The sequence below is a fragment of the Haliotis rufescens genome, unplaced genomic scaffold (genome assembly GCF_023055435.1).
Source record: "Haliotis rufescens isolate VD_foot unplaced genomic scaffold, xgHalRufe1.0.p SCAF_4, whole genome shotgun sequence".
In the NCBI taxonomy this organism is placed as follows: Eukaryota; Metazoa; Mollusca; class Gastropoda; order Lepetellida; family Haliotidae; genus Haliotis; species Haliotis rufescens.
The window spans coordinates 15,853,210-15,876,372 of record NW_025964112.1 but is presented as its reverse complement, the minus strand read 5'-3'; the positions used below and the strand labels follow the sequence as shown (position 1 = coordinate 15,876,372).

Sequence of the window (23,163 nt, the reverse complement as noted above, 5' to 3'; positions counted from 1 at the left end):
AGTCATCGGTAGCTCCATTGGGAGTCCTACATTGAATCGGCAACTGATAGGTCCATGGGAGTCTTAGATAGAAAAGGACACTGGTAGCTCCTTGGGGTGTCATACACAGAATAGGTCACTGGTAGATCCTTGGGGTGTCATACACAGAATAGGTAACTGGTAGCTCCTTGGTTTGTCATACACAGAATAGGCCACTGGTAGGTCCTTGGGGTGTCATACACAGAATAGGTCACTGGTAGGTCCTTGGGGTGTCATACACAGAATAGGCCACTGGTAGGTCCTTGGGGTGTCATACACAGAATAGGTCACTGGTAGGTCCTTGGTTTGTCATACACAGAATAGGCCACTGGTAGGTCCTTGGGCTGTCATACACAGAATAGGTCACTGATAGGTCCTTGGGGAGTCATACACAGAATAGGTCACTGGTAGGTCCTTGGGGTGTCATACACAGAATAGGTCACTGGTAGCTCCTTGGGGTGTCATACACAGAATAGGTCACTGGTAGCTCCTTGGGGTGTCATACACAGAATAGGTCACTGGTAGCTCCTTGGGGAGTCTTGACTCTGTGTCAATCCCTCTAATTTTCCAGGAACAAACTATGGTAAGACTGTGATATTGCTGACCATCACATAAACACTCACTCACTCACTCACTCACTCACTCACTCACTCACCCACTCACTCACTCACTCACTCACTCACTCACTCACTCACTCACTCACCTCACTCACCTCACTCACTCACTCACTCACTCACTCACTCACTCACCCACCCACCCACCCACCCACCCACCCACTCACTCACTCACTCACTCACTCACTCACTCACTCACCCACCCACCCACCCACTCACCTCACTCACTCACTCACTCACTCACTCACTCACTCACCCACCCACCCACCCACCCACCCACCCACCCACCCACCCACTCACTCACTCACTCACTCACTCACTCACTCACTCACTCACTCACTCACTCACTCACTCACTCACTCACTCACTCACTCACTCACTCACTCACTCACTCACTCACTCACTCACCCACTCACTCACTCACTCACTCACTCACTCAAAAGTCAGTTCCAGCCTACTGTTACACAACAGCTATAATCTTTCATTTTAAATTTAAGGTGATTAGAATTACACTTAGATATCAAATTGTGATGTGTGTTCATGTGATGTCCATTAACCTGTTCAAACATGTTTATTTTCATAGATAATAATATCATAAACAAAGTATTGATACATGGAAGAGGTAAGGTCAAGGTAGTTTGTAAAGACCTGTCCCAGCCCTATACCCAGTGTACACATTTGTCTGATGTGAAATAGGAGTTTGGGAACATACAAACATAAAACCACAAAACTGCTGACACAGCGAAAAGCAGTATTCATTCACTCACTCACTCTTGGCCACAGCATGATTATTAGTCATGTTATTCATAATAAAATTATACTAGAGTTACCGTCTCGACACCCTCCCACTAGATACATGTACATTTATGTACTTACTAATGAAGCAATGAAAATGACTGGTGTTATGCGCGAGTTATGTGTGGAGACCATATGTCAACGAAATGTACGTGTCAGCTGTCACGTTCATGAAAGCTGGATTTCGAGGTAGCCCCTTGAAGCTGGGCTATAAATAAATTTATATGGAAGACATTTAGCAAGATAGCTTGTGGTTCTTTGTGTTGTAATTAAAATTGCAGACTGAATTTCCTCATTTGAAGCTTTTAGCCAATCAGATTTATGGTTCACAATCATTTTTTTTATTATTATTAATGTTCATTGATTTTAAGTTGCAAATAATTTAATTACCGGTATTAGCTTTAGACACAATTTTAAATTACTGATATGTGAGATGGATTCGTTTATGTTATTTATATATATTTTTTCAAGCTGTTCAGTACATGGGTGTTCAGTATAGGTTACAAGATAAATGTGATTGGCATGAAGCATAAATATTTGGTTGAATGTTATAGTGGTGTATTTAATCAAGTTAAAAATAAACAGAAATATTTTCTTTGAAGGCACTATTCTTTTAGGTTTATGGAAACACAAAATAATTGCCACGTTAAGCATGCAAATGCCATGGAATCATATTTCTGATTGCAATTAGTATTGTATTGAATGCCATGAGTAAAATTGAGACGTGTAATTACGATATTAATCAATATATACTAATCAAAAGAGGTTAAAGAATGCCTGATTTTTTTCATATGACTATAGTTCAGTCTGACATAACATGACATTCTTCAACTTCTTTTGAATAGTACACATCATGTAATTTGTAATTTGAACCACCAGACAAACACAGTGGTACCTGAATTTTAATTCGCTGGGGCAGCCAATTAGCCCTATCCCAGTCTCCCTTTAAATATTTCAACGCAGAGGTCTGAATTGAGTTTTTTTAATATACAGACTTATAACAGTACTTAGCTAGGCTGCTTGGTATGCCTTCTGTGTGTTGATGAGTACCAGGAGGCCTCCAGAGCTATGTTGATGGAACTGCAATGTGATGACCTGGCGAGAAGACGAGGACAGGACAGTTATACAGATCTGATTAGGTGCAGCTCTGTGATGCAGGGGTGACTGCTGATAACACTGATAGGTACATAGACAACTGTCTCCTGCATCCCATCCCTAGCTCATAGAAGTAGGGCATAGTGATGCAGTTACCTTGTTGTGCAGTCAGGTTGAAGTCTAGATTTTGTGAGAGAAGAGGATGCAATTTAATTATGTAATTGGAACCATTTTTTTAAAAACAAGGCGTATTTAATATGGTTTTTAAGATTAATTTATAATGCTATATATTTTTTAATGTACAGCTATGTGATTGCAATACTGCTAAGTGTAAAATAAACATTTATGACGTATCGTAAACATAAAAAAAGGACAAGTGAATGAATAACTTTACAGGTGCAAAGTCTTTGTCAACCACAAATTCCATGACAGAAGGAATAAAGTAGAATCATTACAGTGTGTTTATTGATTCACTGATTAACAAAGATTCAAGTCGCATCCATTTTTCTGACTAACAAAAACCATTCCTGCCTACTGGCAAAAGGCTCTATATTTTAGACAAAATAAAACCATTCCTGCCTACTGGCAAAAGGCTCTATATTTTACTGACAAAATAAAACCATTCCTGCCTACTGACAAAAGGCCCTATATTTTACTGACTAATAACTGCCCCCATCAGTACCCTCATCATATTAGGCCATATTTTCTTGCCTTAATTAAGGCAAATTTGTGGGAAATGCATCTTTAAAGAATTCACCACACCATCAGCCCGGGGAACCCAATTACTAGGCGATTTGTGGGGACTCGACCCTGCCAGAATACTGTCAGTCAGCTTAATGGTGATAATAATTCTTCCCCTTCTCCTCAGCATGCATGTGGTATTATTATGAATCAAGCATTATATCAAGCTGGTTATCATAGTTCTAAGATGTAAAGTAATGTGTCCCTGATAAGAGCGGAAATTGACGTTGATGTTGTAACTGATGGTGTCCAGTACTTGATCCCTGCTTAAGTGGTTCCATCAATGCAATGTGTGTGTGTGTTTGTTGTTTTACGCCGCACTCAGCAATATTCCAGCTATATGACGGCGGTCTGTAAATAATCGAGTCTTGACCAGACATTGCAGTGACTGACAACATGAGCATCGATCCATGCAATTGGGATCGATGACATGCATCAACCGAGTCAGCGAGCCTGACCACCGATCCCGTTAGTTGCCTCTTGACAAGCGTAGTCGCCTTTGATGGCAAGCATGGGTTGCTGAAGACCTATTCTACCCCGGATCTTCACAATGATTGTCAGTATACATATTCAATTGTGGAGAAATTTGATTCAGTATGACAGTTTCTTTTGTAAATTTTAATCCAGCATTAATTAAAGGTTGGCATTTAAGATATGTTTTTTTAATAGAATAATTAGATCGGTACTTTGACTTGTTATTTCTGATTAAATAAACATTAGTACTACTTATGATTGATACATTTAATGACCCAAATTGAAAAATAGATGACAAACATTATTATTGGACTTGTGATATACACCTTAACATATCACTACAAATTTCTTTGAAGAGCAGGACACATTTTCACAGGTTCACTCAATCAAAGAAACAGAAAAAATACTTTTAAAATCTCTTGTTTCATGCAAATAGAAAACACTCTGGATTCTGGGTTAGAATTGGTCCCCAGCAACCTTTGCTTGTAGCAGTAGGCAGCTATAAGGATTGTGTGGTCAGGCTCGCTGACTTGGCTGGCTGTTACTCATAATACCAACGACTGGTTTGTCTGGTACAGACTTGATTATTTAAAGGCTGACGTGAATATTGGTGACAGCAGTTTAAAATAACATAGATCGAATAGAAAGTAATATTTCTGTCTTGTCTGTTAAAAATAATAATGAAATTATGTACCGTGTGCGAATGTGTTCCACCTTGTTTATCACCTAAATACCATTCTAATAAGAGCCTCCTATTTCTAATTTTGAGCCCTGGGCGCTTATTACGTTGAATACGGTAAGCTCATTCAATCCTCCATTGAACAAACAGCTTTTACTAGGGCTGGGACGGGTAACTCGTAACATGACTACCCGGACCTGTGGTAAGTCACGTGATATATTGTTTAATGACAAAAATTATCTAAACTCTATGCTTACACTACAAGTCACTAATGTTCGCATTTCTTTCTGACTATGCACCCATCCCTTCTGACTTTTCATTTGGTTGAATAAATATATACTTTAAGTCAATTTCAGTGTATGCATGACCAGATTGTTTAATACATGTATCTAAATACGTTTTGCAAGTGCTGTGGTAAAAACATTCCCAATCGGACATTTTTTATCTCTTGAGACCTACAGTGGGTACCCGGATAGGATCGGGTTATAGGGGGATGGGTACCCAGGTAGTAAATTTGGACTCGTCCCAGCCCTAGCTGTTCCAAAAACATAAATTAGTCTGTTATAACAAGCAGAGCAGGAGTTGCATGTCAGGAGTTTGAAATGGCTGTGTCAAGTCACGTTCTAACATTGATTTGCCATGAACTGCCATCGAGGGCAACGCTGATGCTCATTTCTTAACTTACAAGTCAAAAGCTATTATTTTGTTAAGTTCGGGGAGATTTTTTTGCTTTCATCGGTGAAAATGACGTGAACCTGAGCAACGTTAAATTTTCCTGAACTATTGCTTGCTATGAATAAAAATAACATTACGAGGATGGAGGTATGCTGGAAATAGCGCAGCATTGAAGTAAAATAATGCACATGGCTCAATTTGTAGCGAACTTCAGACAGTCTGCCAGGAACGAGCTTCTTGATAAAATTAATGGTCTAGACTACAGAATGACCTGTCTTTGCTGTCTTCCCATGTTTTTAGACTTTCTTCGTAGTTGTGATCCCCCTTCATACATTGATTACTTACCTGAAGCTTGATTTTATCATGATCAAAAACTAAGGTGACTGAAAATTCCCAAATTGGTTAAATTTGCCATAAAAGGAAATAGTAAATCGTACTGCTATGATGGCTGGAGTGAAAGGAATTATTACTGTATAAAAGCCAGTAAGGGACCCATGTTTTGAAAATGAAATTTGTTTTGTTTCAAGAGTCTTTTTAAAGATATGGAGATTTTCATTTCTTGTTTTATTGGTGTATTTAGTAATAAAACATTTAGAAGCTTAACCTAGTTCAGAAAAGCTGAGCAGATAGTCTTAGATGAGGCCTGTTAAAAAAACCATTATATTGTTGTAATGGCGGACAATCGTAGTTCAAACGGACCCTGTGAAACTACATCAATATCCTTATGCATGTATGTTTAAAACAGTATGTCCACCCAACCTTCAACTTTATGAAATATATCATGACTAAGCATACACGTAGCCTAACCATTAAAGTCATTTTTTAATTTCTGTGGGCGTTTAAAAATCCTTTCTAAGCGACATTCTGGTGGACTATGGAATTATTGATTCGCATTTCATGCATAAGTAATTTATTTGTTGTCGAACGTTAGAAAATCAATAATCACCCAGATGCTGCCATGGTAAGTGGAGATATACAGGCACTGGCTGACAGCAACATCACTGGTGACAAAGTGATAGTATATGTTAAATGCCCAGTAATAATTTAAATGCACATAAAAGTATCTCATTTGCAGCTTCTGCAGCGGACCTGGGAGATTGTGATTGAGGGAAACACCTTACAGATTGGCGGCAATAAATTTCTTTTCATTACTGTATTGGTAATATGTCATATTTAAAGTCCTGTTTTTATAGCTGGCGAAGAAGGAATATGTTGGTATTGATAGTGTGATGGCTATTTTGCATTTAGTTTAAGATTGTACATTCTAATAACAATGCTGAATTTGCACTTTTAGCCCATCCAACAATCAATGTTCATGCAGAAACAAGTTCAACTATTTTACTAATTATTTTTTTTGCTTAAGGGTTTCATTAATATGATTCAACAAAATAAATCACTACACCATGTTAGGGGCCACAGGTGACCCAGTCGTCATTGGTACCACAATTACTGTGCAGAGTTCTGTCCCTTAGGCATACCAGATAGCAATGGCTGTGGGTTTGAAACCTGGACCCACTTGCACAACGCGATCTTAGCACTAAGATGATCGTAAAACCCATACTTTAACATAGGCTTACGATAGTCTTAGCGCTAAGATCGCTTTGTGCAAGAGGGCCCTGGTTTCCCCTGATAATGTTCCTAGGTTTGTCAGCACCATGTTTGTTTCACCAAAATGGTAGACATCAAAGTCCTCCATCACTTCAAGCTGGTCTCCCTCATCAAGCTGACATGCTTGATATCACCCTTTCAAAGCATGTCACACCAAGCTCGCTCACTTCCCAAGATGATAGAGGATTAATCTATTGGCTCTGATTACAAATGTATGCAAAATGAAATGTTTCTTTCTCTTTGAACTTTTTTATTGAACTTTTTTAGACATGTAAATCCCATTATTGAGGGTACATGTCACATACTGCTATCCTACAATGTTAACACGTCACTTCAAAGATGACAAGCATTTATCACTGTAGTCGTATAGTTTTCTGTGTTTTCTTGATTTTATCAATTCAAAATATTCGTTGTGATGAGTCATTAGTAAGAGTATTGATGTAGGCTGCAGTTCTGAGAGTGTGTTCAGACTGTTCAACCATTCATCTATGCTCAAAAGAAAATGATTGTTGTTGTCATTAGATATTGACATATACCGGTAAGTTCCACATCTGTTGCATGGAGAGCCCTTTCTTCAAAATCCTGTAGTTGGCGTGGCGTAAATTATTCTGTTCAGTTTTGCTCTAGTTATGCTAACCAACTCTTTTTATGGTAACCAATCCTTTCAGCATATTGAGCTACAATGGTCGGTAATGATATGTGTGTAATCAAGTGTGAAGGTCAAACATCGGCTGTTCCCGTGCCACCCACAAACCGTTGTCTATTGCCGCCAGGTGGTTGACAAACAAACAGTTGTCACATTGATTCAGGAATCCTGGAGGACATGTCCTAAATACCCATGCATTCTGAAGTCACACGGACTGCACATCGATAGCTCAGGGCGCTTGATGTGTGAATGTTACAGCGTGAATCGTTCAGGCAATACTACTTAAATACTTGTATTTAATTGAATTTTGTAGTCAGTTTGTGATAGACATGACTACAGTACTATGAAAGAATCGGGTGTTCTTTTACTTGGTGGGGGGCAGGGGGGCCCAGTCGTCTGAGGCGCCGCGATGCGCTGTGCAGAGTTGCGTCCCTTTGGCACGCCAGAAACCTATGACTGTGGGTTCGAATCCCGGTTTGCCCCGATTATGTTTCTAGGTTTGTCAGCACCATACCCGTGCTCGTGGGTTTCACCGAAGTGGTAAACGTCTGAGACCTGCATCACTTCGGTCTTTCCTCCCACATTAAGCTGACACGCTGTGATATAACTGGAATAATGTTAAAAGCGGCGTTAAGCCCAACTCACTCACTCACTCTTTTACTTCTTGGTTGGTGGGGTAGCCTAGTGGTTAAAGTGTTCGCTCACCATGCCAAAGGCCTGGGTTCGATTCCACACATGGGTACAATGTGTGAAGACCTTATCTGGTGTTGTCCCCCGTGATGTATTTTGTATTGTAAAGGAATACATATTGTATTATGCAAACCATGTTCAAGTGTACACATTTTTTTATTCCTTATATATATTTACAATATGGAAATATTGTCTTGATCATTTAGTCTCATTTGTAAAATAATCCATGTTTGAGACGTAATGTCACTCAAGGAAGTAACTGTAGATTTTAGTGGCCCGCACCATTTATCATATTTATAGTGGTAAATGATTTGCAGCCATGTTTAACTACAGAAACTATGACACCAGGAAACCTATCTAAAGGAACGTAACTAACTTGTAGATTGAGCAAGCAAACACTGCATGTAAGAAGCTTGAAAATAGTTCCTGCTCCGTGAGCTGATTTTCATATTTATCAGATTGTGATACCAAGTTTATCAGATTGTTTTATCGCATCGATAACACTATCTATTATATGTTATAACTATTAAATAGTTTATTATACAAAACTAATAGGAAAGACTACCAATAAATGTTAGGTTTGCTGAAATACACCCTTATGGATATTTTAATTGGGAGGGGAGGGGGATGTGTTTACAAAAACATTCTTTAATAAAATACTGGCAAAAAATAATCAGGGGCCTTTAAATTTGAGATAAAACCATACTTTGAGATAGGCAAGTTCAAAATAAGAAAGATCTCTGGGCTGAAATCCTTTCTGATTGATCTTTGAGTCACAAACGGAGAAACTTCCAATTTCCATATTTCCATACCGAGCTTTGATCCTCTGGTGTGGTTATTGAATCTGGTGGAGCTAGACTTATAACTAGCTAATAATTGGCCAGATGGTCAGTGGGCAGACAGGTGACCAAAGGATGACCACAGGAGACAGCTGAAATTGAATGATGTATATATCACCAGCATCACATGGAGACCCAAGTGTTGCCCTTGGGCTGAAGGCTAGACGTTTCGAGATATGCTGTGAGAAACGAGACATACCGAGCATACCAGCTGACAGATCAGTCTGGAGGCCGAATCATAACTTGTGTTGGGGGAGGAAAGTTTTATGTATTAATTGGTTAAATTTATCATTAGCATCAGTGTTTTCCAAGCAAATGGATGAAGACATTTTACATAAGTTGAGTGTTTAAAGTTGATACGAATTTGGTCAAACTTTTAATATTTTCATGTTCCAGGTTTTGAAAATGAAATTGATTTTTTGTACTTATTAATGACTTAATGTAGTGTGATGTTTGAAGACAAGCGACAAAAAAATTTACCATGATCATAAGACATCTATTGTCTATTGTACATTTGTGACTATATACTCAGCATGTGTTTATGAATCACTTTCAAATAGTGATGATACCGGATGGTTGTCAAGAAGTGAGCACATCCTTCCCCACCAGTGACAACCATCCCAAACACATGCAAGGGCAAGTCATTTGTTCAACTAAAAAAACACAGGAACATATGATAGTACATGTATATATTTTATAGTATTTAGAATCCATTATGAATGTCAAGGGGCCCCTGTCATAACCCTAATGTTAAATATGAAAGATTTTAGGAGATGTTACATAGTTATAAAACAACACCCTCTAAATATTTTACACTGCAATAATGTCACTGACGTGTCTCATTCAGTGAACTTATTTGGATTCAATTACTCGTTCTACAGAACTTCTTGACACATTTCATCTTCCCGAGGCTAGGGCGTTAACTAACTTTAAAAGTCCAGTTTCCACCCTTGCCGAACTAGGCTGGAATTTCAAGGCTCGATCGTAGCACCACCAGTAGCCACTAGTAGCTGTTCTTTGTCACTCCTGTTGACCAATAAGATTCCATAACTCATGTCGTTGCATTTGCTTTTGACAAAATGGCCACGCCCAGTCAAGAAGATCGATTGATAATCACAATCCATGTTGCAATGACACGGGTCTTACCCCACAAAGTCATCAAATCATTTGAGTACCTTGATTTAAAACATTAAAAGATTTGGTAATATATATATATCTATCGACGCCAAGTTGGCGGTACACATGTTTTGCAAATACTGAAATCGACCAAAATCTGCACATTGAAATGCATGTTGTTTACGAACCGGATGTCTAGTTCATTACGCAAGTTTGATTGGAATATGCATAGACTCGTTAAACTAGCCATTCCAGCCAAGTTCATCAAGGGTGGAAACTGGACTTTTATAGTCAGTAAACACCCTTGCCTTGGGAAGATGGGCACAATTTGGCCATTTTCAAAGAGTTAAAATATCCGAACAGGAAACATAAATGTCTTGTAACCTTTTGTCTGAAAATGTACAGTTACATTGACCTTTTGACCACTCCCTAAGGTAGAGATTTCACATTAGTGAAAGGATTAATTGCTTTTTAACAGGCACATTGCAGTAATAAACTTGGTCTTCAATATTTTGTTTCAAAAACATATTTGATATATATATATTCCCTTCTGCCTTCTGTTATTTTGGGGATATAAATCTGTTGATATACCGTCACCCCGAAGACCCGGGTTCGAATCCCGACATGGGTACAATGTGTGAAGCCCATTTCTGGTGTCCCCCGCCGTGATATTGCTGGAATACTGCTAAAAGCGGCGTAAAACCTTACTCACTCACTCACTCACTGTTGATATACATGTATCATTAAAGTGGCCTGGCCTCTTGTGGAAAGTAATAACATACCACACATCCAATATAAACACTGTTAGGAATATATCGTCATTTTGTCTAATAACTAGTATTGAGGATATTGTTTCATGTTATTGTTATCGTTGTTATGGTGGTTGTGACAAAGCAACAACATGCTCAGTCAGAGACAATGTGTAAGTGGATATTGCCAATTCAATCAGCCTCCCTATTGTGTTGAAGCGAGCGTCAGTTTTATTCTGTCTAAATGTCAGTCGGTGAAGGGAGCTGATGGCTGCATATTATATGTAATACTTTGATGGGCTATAGTATGACACTAATGATTACTGTGATATTTGATGAAGCAGATATGTGGCTGTTCGGAAAGTGATGTTGGACTCACAGTGAGTCCTGTGCCAAAGAACAGATTGCAGCGTTGTGAGGAATTCTGCCAAGTGATCATGAAGAATTGGTTCCTTGTTTGGATAAGCTTTGAATTTGTCACTTTCGTCGCTATTCCGAAGCCTGAGTCGAGTAAAATTCTGTAAGATCAAGTAAACCCAGCTGATAATAGTCCATATGATAACACTAAAATGTACTCGATGCTAAAAGCCATGTTCGGGATAGAAGACTCAAAAATCTTTGGCACGTACCTTGTAGATGTATATTAGAGCTGGTCTGTTTGTGTGGATTTGAAATTCTGAAAATGTGCCTTTTGAGAAACTGAGACTAAACTGTAGTAGTAGTAGTAGTAGTAGTAGTAGTAGTAGTAGTAGTAGTAGTAGTAGTAGTAGTAGTAGTAGTAGTCATTGTGTTAGTTTTCAAAAAGGATTGACTTAACTGTTGTCCATTACGTTTATTGATGTGGAATATGTTTGATTTATGTACGATCAGCTATTCCCTTTGATGGTCAAAGTGTTAGGAGACAAAACTATCCAGCCTCTTGTAGCCTTGATTAGATATTAAATATTTATTTAGTTGGGAAAGTTGGATGACTTGATGAACAAGAATCATTGCAGGTAATGTTCAAGTCATTGGACAGACAAGCATATTTTTGTCAATTGAGTGTTCTGAACACCAAAAATGGTACCATTATCATGTCATTTGCTTGAAGTGATTAGTTGTTAAAGACTATTGGATCATTCTCAGAAAGCAGTCGGAACCTTTGGGTTTTTGTAAGAAGGGTTTAACTCTTATGGAAGTGGAGGGATATTAAGTTTGTGTCCGAAGAGAAGAGGGGATCTTAGGCTCTTGTCTTTAAGATCTTGTTGTCAGTTTGGAATATGGCTCTTTTGGTGTTGATGGGGGGAGAGAAAGGATGCTTTATCTCATGTGCTTGGGGAAAGGGTAATCAACTCCTGTTAGGTTGTGCAATGACCTCAGGTTTTCTAAAGTCTTGTTAACTTCCTGTATGGAAGAGAGGATTAGCAATTGTAGGTGTTTAGCTCTTGTTGAAAAAACTGTTTAGCTCTTGTTGGTAAATGTGTTTAGTTCTTGTTGGTAAAAGTGTTCGCCCCTTATAGGTATAAGTTCTAAGTTCTTGTTGGTTAAATGTTTAGCTATGTTGGTAAATGTGTTTTTGGCGCTTGTTGGGAAAAACGTTTAGCTCCTGTTGGTGAAAGTGTTTAGCCCTTGTTGTAGAAAGTTCATAGTTCTTGCTGGAAAGATTATTTAGCTTGGAGAAAGAGAGAACATGGAGAAGGCATTTAGCTCACATCAGAGCTAGTGTTTAGCTCTCATCAAATGACGCAGATGTTAAGCTCTCATCAAATAACACAGGAAAGTGTTCATTTCTTTTCCTCATGGAAATGATGTTTAGTTGATTAGAAAGTGTTAGTTCTTCTTTGTAGCAGTGTTAACATTTGTCAGAAAGTTTTTAGGTCTTCATGTACAAGTGTATATATCTTGTTGGAAAGAGTGTTTTGTTATTACCCTGTCAGGAATGTTGGAACAGCTGCTGTGAGAAGAAATGCTCTTCTCCAGTGTTAGATGATCTCCAAGGAGAGGAAGAAACATGCTCCACCACATTGAAAAATTACACAGCATAAAACATAAAACACGATGTATTTTCCTGGTATAGACGCGTCACTTGTCAGCACTCATGTATATTCCAAAGCCCCTGGAGATCACACCACTTCATTGCCCACATGCATAATGCATGCAGGATCACAACAGCTTTTGGAGCTGTTATGTTTGGTGCTTATCTGAAGCTGAATCAGGTTCTGGAAACAGCACAGAATGTTCCAAGGAGTAATTGGCTCTGCTGTAAAGGAGAACTTAAAGCAGAAATGTTTGGGCAAGTGCCAGTTTCATAAGATTTTCATATACAGATCTTGTGATTTGTTGGCGATGGTTTCACGCAGTCACATAGAGATTTTATCTCAGGAGCAATTGCTAGCCCAGAGGGAAAACATTAGAAGGTCTTTAAACTGTTTTGGGAGCAGTCAAGCAGTGTTATTGTCTTACTATCAAAGAACAATGGTGAACTGATTGAAACATGTTTCTGTTTATCAACTTGGTTTTTTTCTGTGCATTTTTTTCCAGAAAATACTGTGTATGAAATTAAGTATGAAAGTCTTGGGGTAAAAAATATAATGTTAAAGTTAAAGGGGTTAACGTTTCCTTGATTCAAATGCTATAAAAGTTTCAATTTCAAACACTTGTAAGGACAACATGCAATAAAATTGGCAAAGGACTTTGAATGTCATTTTTAGTCTAGTGCAGGATCTTGCCTATAGAACCAGGCTGTGTTTTTTGTGACTACAACAGCCTCCAAATAGCCTATGACGTAAAACTACTTGAAAACATGGTATCTTTTTCCCTGATTAACATGACAGTCACACATCCCAATGACCCCGGTATGACTTAGAACAATTGATGTCAGGTAGGGCTCTTAAGCTGATACATCCCTCAGTAAGAAAGACGATGAAGCGGTAATAGACAACAAGACCTCGTAGTGAAATCAATAAAGACCTACCGACTTTGTCTGTGTTGTGCAAGCTTGCATGGCACCAAGACACTGCTGCAGAAGCAGCCATGTTACAAGATGTATTGATCGCTGTCTTGCCACAATGCAAGGTGCCGTCGTCGCAGGAAGCAGAAACAAATTGCTTCATTCAATCTGGAGCTGGCATCTTTGCCTCATCTCCTCATCTTGGTCACCTTCTGCCTCTGTTCTTCCAGTTGATTGACTCCGTTTCGTGATCCGTGTTCCTGGTTTCATAAAGGTTGCACTGTCACGGTCAGATGCACTTACAGTAATTGACCTTATCTTGTCGCGGCTAGCTTTTCAATTGGTGTGGTGTGTGTGTGTGATGTGACTTGATTTGGGCGAGATTCTTTGTGAGATTGTGGGTCAGGTGAAATTGTAAAAGGGAGAGGGTCAGCAGCATTGTGGGTGGTCAGGACTGAAGTTGAAAAGGGTTGAGTGTTGGCAGGAGGACATAGGTTAATGGAAAGTTGAGCTTTGGAGGGGTAGGCTGAGTGGTGGGCAGGATTTACATTTTGTAAAATTGAGGGTGGCTTAGGGTAAGCAGAATTAAGGATGGGTTTGGGGAAGGGCAGGATTAAATTTTAAGGATTGGCAGCAGTCATCTTCCCGAGGCAAGAGAGTTAACTGACTATAAAAGTCCAGTTTCATCCCTTGCCGAACTAGGCTGGAATTCCTGGGCTCCATCATAGCGCCCCCAGTGGCTATTATGAGTTCTGTCCCTTCTAAGCATCTCCTATGGACCAATCCGGTTCCATCACTTGCATTTGTTTCAAACAAAATGGTTGCACCCAGTCAAGATAATCTGATCGATAATAAGGATCTATATTGTGATAAAACTTGTCTTACATCACGAAGTACATCAAATCACGCGAGTACCTTGATTAAACACATGAAAAGGTTTGGAAAATATCTGCTGACAACGAGTTGGCGGTGCACATGTTTTGCAAATCCTGCAATCGAACGAAATCTGCATGACAGTTTACGAACCAGATTTCGATTTCTATTTCAATGCGTGATTTTGATTGGACTATGCATAGACGCGTTAGTCCAGCCAAAATGTAACTCCATAATACCAGTCCAGTTCGGCAAGGGTGGAAACTGGACTTTTATAGTCAGTTAACTCTCTTGCCTTGGGAAGATGACATTTTACAATGCATTCATCCCTGTTGCATCTATGGCTACTGCAGCCTGTATGTTTGTTAAGTTTGTTTGTTGTTTAATTCCCCACTCAATATGACCACCTTTTGTAAATTATTGAGTCTGACCCAGACAATCCAGTGATTGACATCATGACTATCGATCTACACAATTGGGATACGATTACATCCATCAGTTATTGAGTCTGACCACCCATTGGTCGCCTTTTATGACAAGCATGGGTTGCTGAAGACATTCTAACCAGGAATCTTCACAGGATGCAACCTGTAGAGTATGACCCTGGCTGTGGTTAATTTCAGGAGCAACAATCCACATTCGGGGTACACTCTGTACCGATTGACCCCTGTTTCAGTTGCCCGTTTAAACACTCATCGGTCCTGGGAATCTAATCTGCCCCAGAATACCCATTGTATGGCGAGGAATGATACAATGTTATAATTGTATAACAAACGCTTGACTTTTTTTAATTAAATATGTTTACCTGTTGAACAAGAAAATTTAATGATAGTGTTTTCAAAAGAATATTTCAATATTAAGAAAAAAAATGGTTGTTTATGCATGCTGTTAATATTTTTTCAATCAAATTATAATTGTAATGTTCCATGTAGATTACATACTTTTTCAGTTTGTCATTTTTTCAGTTTGTTGGGCACAGGTGGCGTGAAGTTAGAAGCATCACATTGATGCAGAGTTGCATTCCTGTCAGTTATAATCGGTTGAAGAAGTGAATATCTATGTTAGAATTGGTCTTCAGCATCCCATGCTTGTCTAAAGAGGCGACTATGCATTTCGTAAGCGGTGACTAACGGGGTCAGATGGTCAGGCTCACTGACTTGGCTGATGCATGTCCAGAGGTGACAATCTTCCGCGGATGCGCAAATTTGACCACAAATTTGTTAAAATCTGATGGCTTACCCCATAAACACCCCCAAATTAAGGACAATGCTTCATTGCAAAGAAGTTTCAGCTGAAAAGGAAAATATCCATTCTCATCCCTGCATGTGATTTTATGCCAATTGCGAAGACCGATGCTCATGGTGTCTGGTCCATTTACAGACCGCCATCATATAGCTGGGAATATTGCTGAGTGTGTCGGTAAACAACAAATAAACAAATATAATCAGTTGATCAATGGCTTCGGATCAGGGATTTGCTCTGAAATGTTCCTTGGTCTGTGAACACCATCTACTGCACCCCTTGGTGGGTCAGCATTGTCCTAAACAACCAAACTAGGCCACTAGATGGATTGGGTGGTGAGACTCAGTGACTTGGTTGATTGTGTGTCATTGTACCCTGATGGCGTGGATCGATGCTGATGCCTTTTGTGTCAAATGTTAAATGAAAAAATAATTATGAAAATTGTTAAAACATTAATCATGAGAAGAAATGTGGCATTATGAAAACCCCATAAAACAGTTTTATTATGGATTTTTAAAAAGCATTGAGAATGGTTGCACAGGTGGCACTGTTTCCATGATGCTGATTAAGCGCCGACATTGGTAAACTTAGCCAGCTCGTACATCAGTTAAATGCAGCCTTTAGACAGAGACTGAAAATATCTTGCTGTAATAGCTGGTATTAATGAGGTTTGTTAAAAGAAATTGTAATGAATAATGATCTCACACAGTCAACCTGACTTCATTGTGGATAGAACCCTTGTGTTACTAATATTTTGATATAATCAACACCATCACCCTCAGTTTCAGTATTTGTTTGTTTAGTCGCCTCGTATGACAAGCATAGTCACCTTTTAGGGCAAGCATGGGTTGCTGAAGACCTATTCTAACTTGGGTCTTCACAGGTACATCCCCCTCAGTGGCAGAAGTAAATACCACCAATAATAGTTAAACCAAGCCATGTAAACACTCAACACAGAGAGCATTCTAAAGCTTGTCTATTTCAGGACAATCCAATGCAATCGACAACTTCCTGATAGTTCTGTTGACATTTACAAGTCTACTCAAGCTCCTCCTCATCTGTAGCGATGCAGCTCAGCTTTGTTGATAATAATGATGCAAAGCTTGCCTTTATCAGCTTGCCACAACTGTCTAACCATTGTAAAAAAGAGCCAATAAATATGGATCAAGTGAACCAACCTCCTTACATTGACTCAAAGATTTCCCCACAGTCCGGCATTTGGCACAGGACTGATATATAATCCAAACCGTGAACAGATTGCTAGACCTTTTATAGAGCAGAATTAGGTCATATTCAGAATTTGGTTGGTATCAAGATTGAAAAAACTGGTCTACTGTTAAAAAAAATGTGTTCTGACCAATTTTGTTTTCATTACCAGTCATTAAAGTTAGATTGTTTTATTTTTTAAATTAGTTCGCTTAAGTGCCATTTACCCTCTTAATTTCATCATTTGTTTGATTTTAAAGTTCAGATATAATTAGCAGATGAGATCTGATTAGGAAAGGGCAAGTTGTATGTCAGTTTGACAATATCAGCAAGTACTGCCTGTTCTCACTGAACTTGGGGGGACGGGTGGCCCAGTCGTCTAAGGCGCCGCGATTCGCTGTGCAGAGTTGCGTCCCTTGGCGCGCCAGAAACCTATGATTGTGGGTTCGAATCCCGGTTCGCCCCGATTATGTTTCTAGGTTTGTCAGCACCATACCCGTGCTCGTGGGTTTCACCGTAGTGGTAAACGTCTGAAACCTGCATCACTTCGGGCTTTGCTCCCACATTAAGTAAACACGCCGTGAATAGTGTTAAAAGCGGCGTTAAACCCAACTCACTCACTAATTGTCAACAGATCTGCAGACAATGTTTGGGGCATCCATTATTTCACTTAATATACGAGTAAATAATCAATTATGAAAAAGGAAAAGGTTCACAATCGTTTCTAGGTTTGTCAGGACCATACCCGTGTTGTGGGTTTCACCGAAGTGGTAAACGTCTGAGACCTGCATCACTTCGGGCTTTCCTCCCACATTAAGCTGACACGTCGCGATATAACTGGAATACTGTTAAAAGCGGCGTTAAACCCAACTCACTCACTCACTCACTCTCACTGAACTTGAAGATCAAGTAGGGTGGGATGTCTCTTTAGGCCAGCTTGAGAAATTGTACCCATGGTGGGTAACTAGGGAGTCATTAAATTGTGAAACGATTGGGTGGGTATGCTGCAATCTGATTGGTCGGAAAACATTATTAAATCAGGTTTGAAGCCCTGACATCTTATGGAGTTTTCATTGTGTATAATTTGTTTCCTTGATAAGTATCTTTTTTTCTCTCAATCCCAAATTTGAAAAAAAATGTGCCTTTCAGCTGGGTGAAATGGATACCACATTCATTAAATATTAAGTTTTGATCAGTGTTATGATGAGAATGTTTGAGTGGCCCAAATGCGTGCATTGATTGTCAGGTCCACTCGATTATTTACAGACCACCATCATATAACTGGAATTTTGCTGAGTGCGGTGTTAAACAGCAAACAAACAAAGTGGCAAACATGTCGTTCGTATCTTGGGCTTTCTTGTAACATTTAGCTGAAATGTTGTTATGAAGCTGAAATATTGTTAAACGAGTCTTTAAATCCAACTCATTCACAAATTTAGCACACTGGCAATATTATGGCAACATTGTACATACAGTCAAACACTGTTGTGTCGAACTTTGATGTGTCAAACCTACGGTTATCTCGAAGTGAAAGCTTGGTCCCTGCATATTCCTTCTTTATTCATATCATTTTCAGTTGTATCAAACCTTGGACATCTTGAAGTATGTACGTAGGCCCCTTCAACTTCCACAACAGGTGTTTGACTCTATGTTCTTTGTAATAAGTGTTAAAAAGCACCTGCAAAATAATGATTTGTGTGATTCCAATGTTAGAGTACTGCCACAATATTTCAGGAAATGGCAGAATAAAATACAAAAAGGTGACACAGCCTAGAAATATTTCCAGGGTCAAGAGCACCTCGGAAACAGACTTTTAGATTAGACCAATGCTTTGAAGTTAAAAATGTTAAAAGTTAAAGATTTAGGGGTCTTTCAATTAAAATATTATAAAAACCTAGGTTGCCCCCTTAATTTCGAACAGTGCTTATTGTGCAGCAGGAAGGACCCCATGCAAGAATGTCATGTACTTAAGCCTTGTTCATTCCAGAAATTCTCATCAGTATCCGTTGCAGTTCACCATTGTATTGTCAAATAGCATCCTATTATCCTTTATACAGCTATATTAGAGTACTATAATTAGACCTTTCACAAGTCACAGACATTGTTTCATCAGCTCCCACTGTTGCTAGGGCAACAAGCTACATGAAATTGTTTACTTGTCGACAGGGATAAAATAGACCACATAACAATTGTTGAAATAAAGTATTAATCCTGCTAAACTGATAATCATTGTATGTGAACAGGGGTCGGAACAACTGATATTCTGAACGTGAATGCATTGTGCAGAATGTTATATACAATGCTTGTTTAAACAGATATAGGAACGACCTCTTACATGTGACCATTATATCTATTTCATATGTTCCATGTGGATAGTAATGTCTGTTGTTGTAGATTTCAATCAGTATACTGCAGATGCATGGAGTTTATCAGTAGCTAGGTGTGTCGATTGCATGTTTATTCACTGGAGGTTATTTATCTGCTTAGTGTAATGTACGACTGAAATAGACCTGAATTTCTATGAAGAATGAATTATTAACGTATCCTGCATGTAAATAGCGTGTAGGTCACATTGCAAAGGCTTTGGAAATAAACACTAGCCATGGAAAACATAACCCAACTATCTTACAACATAAACTTATTGCAATGTCTCGAAACAAAAGCACAATTTTTTTTCAAGAACAATATTCCAATGAAACATTGATATATGATATGACAACATTGAAAATAATTTCAATGTTTGAAAAATCAATCATTTGGATTTTTAAAAAGGTTTCAAGAGAATTGCAAGTGCGTATGTATTGATTTTGAAAGTGTGTTAAATCTAAACATTTTGTTGATTGATCCTGTGAATGTTCTGTCACTATGTACACAGTGCAGAGAATCATTAGGAGGAGAATAGTAGTCATCGATTGCAATGTATGTTATCAATGTTCTCTGGGGTGTTCATAGGAATTTCGGCCTTATTTGGAATGTTGAATACCACCTATACAGTTTGAGGTTCAATATTGCTGAATAAGGATAGATAAAGGATAACCTTTCCACATATGTGACAAGTGTTGTGCCCTATTTCTTGAGACTGGATGCAAGAAGCGTTTTTAACAGGATAGAATATACAGATCTGACCATGTGAATATTTCATAATACACAATCTATAGGGTGGGTTATTAAGTAGTCTGTAGGAACCGAGAATAAAAGTGTTATTTTCCAGAAAAGTATTCATACACCATTATACTCAAAAGATTTCTGGAATTTGGATCCAATTCAACATTATCACCTAACCAGATTACAGCACACATCATAACTGTGTGATCATGTTTGACATCCACAGTGATAGAAACTAACAGTTTTGGCCCACTAGTCCTTATAATGATAACATATAGGAAAACCCTTAAAATGGGCAAATTTCTACTAGTCCTTATGATACCTTAACTATTGGGCAGTTTGGCAAGGACTACAGGACTAGTGCCAATTTCCAACGCTGCATCAAGGGTGTCATTTAGAAGATACTAATTAGTCACGGTTTCAGTATAATATCTATAGCTCCACTTTGGTCGGAGAGTATGAAATCTTTGCTTTCTTTCTTAATTACACGATTTTCCACCTCAAAGGGTACCTGCAGTTTTTCTTTTAGTATTCCCCAAGAAACTAATGGAAGTCAGTGTTGCGGATTAAATACTAATCAGTTTAATTAGAGGAAGAGTTTGCTAATGAAGCTAAGGGGATGTTTCCCTCAGCTAAAGAGATTGTTTCTTGTAGCATATCATTTTATGTTCTGGTTAGGTTTTTTAAAATGGTTACATTTTGTAGATCAGCTTTGATGTTTTCAGTGGGTTTAGCATCATGGATGTTGGATGTTCTCTGTTTTGAGAATGTAGTGTCAGAAGAAGAGGGGGTGGATACGTGCTTGCTTCTGTAGTATTTTAATCTAGGGCTCCCACTTCTTTAAGATCTCACATTAGGGTAAGGACAGGAGCCCTCTGATTGTAGCTTTAATTTAACCAACCGTTTCTGGGACCAGCATTTTTACCAAATTCAAATTAAGCTATCAACACAAACCGTTGATTTACTTGTCAGAGATAGCCCAAGAGGACAATAATTTTCTCAGTCATGTATACAAGTCCTTTTATCCAGTATTTGTTAATGCTAGTATCCCCCAAAAAGTGTTTGGTCAGCAAGTTTGGTACCTGGCTTTGAATTCAATGTCAACAAGGATTATTGATCGTCTCACTTGCCCACATATTTCCAATATTTCTAATGAGTATACACCAGATGTTACCTTCCACCTGTTGTTAGCTGCATAATTTGCATGGTTTAGCATTACCAATCATAATACCTATCAGGATCTCCATCCTCATTGGTCCAGCCTCATCTGGCGAGGGGCCGTCACTGCTGGTGTCATGGTTGACCTTAGAAAGTCAGGTGTGTCCTCAGTCATTAATAGCAAGTTTTGAGGGCTCAGTCAATAAATTGAGAATTAATTTCCTGATGTCATAGATCAGGGCGAAGTTCTTTCTTTACACTGGCTGAATATTTGTCACAGAATGGAGTAATTGTGCTGATGAAATTGGGGCGATATTGCTGAATATGCTTTTCTTCTAAGGACTGATTGCATGTGTAAAGGGTGGTGGGGTAGCTTAGTGGTTAAAACATTGGCTCGTCACTGCAAAGGACTGGGTTCGGTTCCACTTATGGGTATGGTATATGAAGCAGGTTTCTGGAGTTCCCTGCCATAACATTGCTGGAATATTGTTCGAATATGATGATGTCATCACTGGGTTGTCTGGTCCAGACTCGATTATTTACAGGCCGCCGTCAAATAGCTGGAATATTGCTGAGTGTGGCGTTAAACAAAAAACAAAACAAACACTCACCCACTCATGTTTTGTTATAAAGAGCTGTGACCATAGATCTTGTGACTTGTTTGTGGTTTCGACCCCTAGACCAATACAAATTATGACTATTTACTGAAGCACAGTCGTGTTGAAAGTACACAATAACACACTAACCAAAATAATTGAATTTTCAAATGAGTGTTTGACATCACGTGTTCTGTTAATTTCAAAAGATGAAATGAAAATGACTCAATTTCCAGCTCAGTGTTAAAGCTATCATAAGCTACAAAAGAAACCTACAGAATACCATAAATGAATAATCAATTGCTGCCAGTCTCGATTAAATGCACCACATGAATATTTACTGACAGCTACATTATAACCATAAGGATTAATATTAATCTGATTTGAATATTTTTGTATATACATGTAATTGAGATATATGCCATTAATAATCAGTATAAAGGTGTTATGGCCATGAAGCTGTTGAAACTTATACTTGATATAATAGTAACATTTATCATTATTGGCTTTCTTAATGTATTTAATTCTTAAGAATGCTGCAAATTCTGCTGATGGAGCTAGTGAAGCTGGTAGTGCTGTGTCTGCTGCAGACACGAGTATTACTGCAGTACCACTTCAAACTTTTGTTTTTTGTTTAACGCTGGCAATATTCCAGCAGTATGACAGCGGTCTGTAAATAAACCAGCCTGGACCAGACAATCCAGTTATTGACATCATGAGCATTGATCCAATAGGGATACGATGACACGCATCAAATAAGTCCACGAACCTGATCCCCCAATCCTGTTAGTCGCCTGTTACGACAAACATTGTCGCCTTTTATGGCAAGCATGCGTTGCTGAAGACCTATTCTAACCCGGATCAACACGGGTCACCACACCAAACCAGATATTCACATTTGGACCAGATATGGTTGATGGCATTAGAAACAAACCTTGCCATTTTTAGTACAATGACAATAATAGACACAAGTAACCTTGTCTCCCATTTTATCCACTCAATCCCCATTTTACTGTCTGTTTGGTGTTTGGTCACTAGAAATAATTGCTGAGTCAAGCAGATGAGTTGAAGTCACAAGTCTCATGGGCCAACGTGCACAAAGCATTCCTAGCTCTAAGACCATCACGTATCAATCCCCTACACAGACTTACAATAGCCATAACGCTAATGAACAACCACAAGTATTGGGCCCACAAAGCAATCCAGGGCCCACTTGCACAAAGCCATCTTAGCGCTAAGATCATCTTAGAACTAAGATCGCTTTGTGCAAGTGGGCCCTGGTGCCACTACCATTGTAAGATCATACTTTAACATG

The 23,163-nt window shown here is 38.8% G+C and overlaps 1 protein-coding gene across 3 annotated transcripts in view; it reads left to right on the top strand.

Annotated features, from left to right (window-relative positions):
* The window catches only part of LOC124140515 (outer dynein arm-docking complex subunit 2-like), a 64,171-nt gene that overhangs the window by 38,742 nt on the left and 2,266 nt on the right, over positions 1-23,163 (top strand). The window lies entirely within an intron of this gene.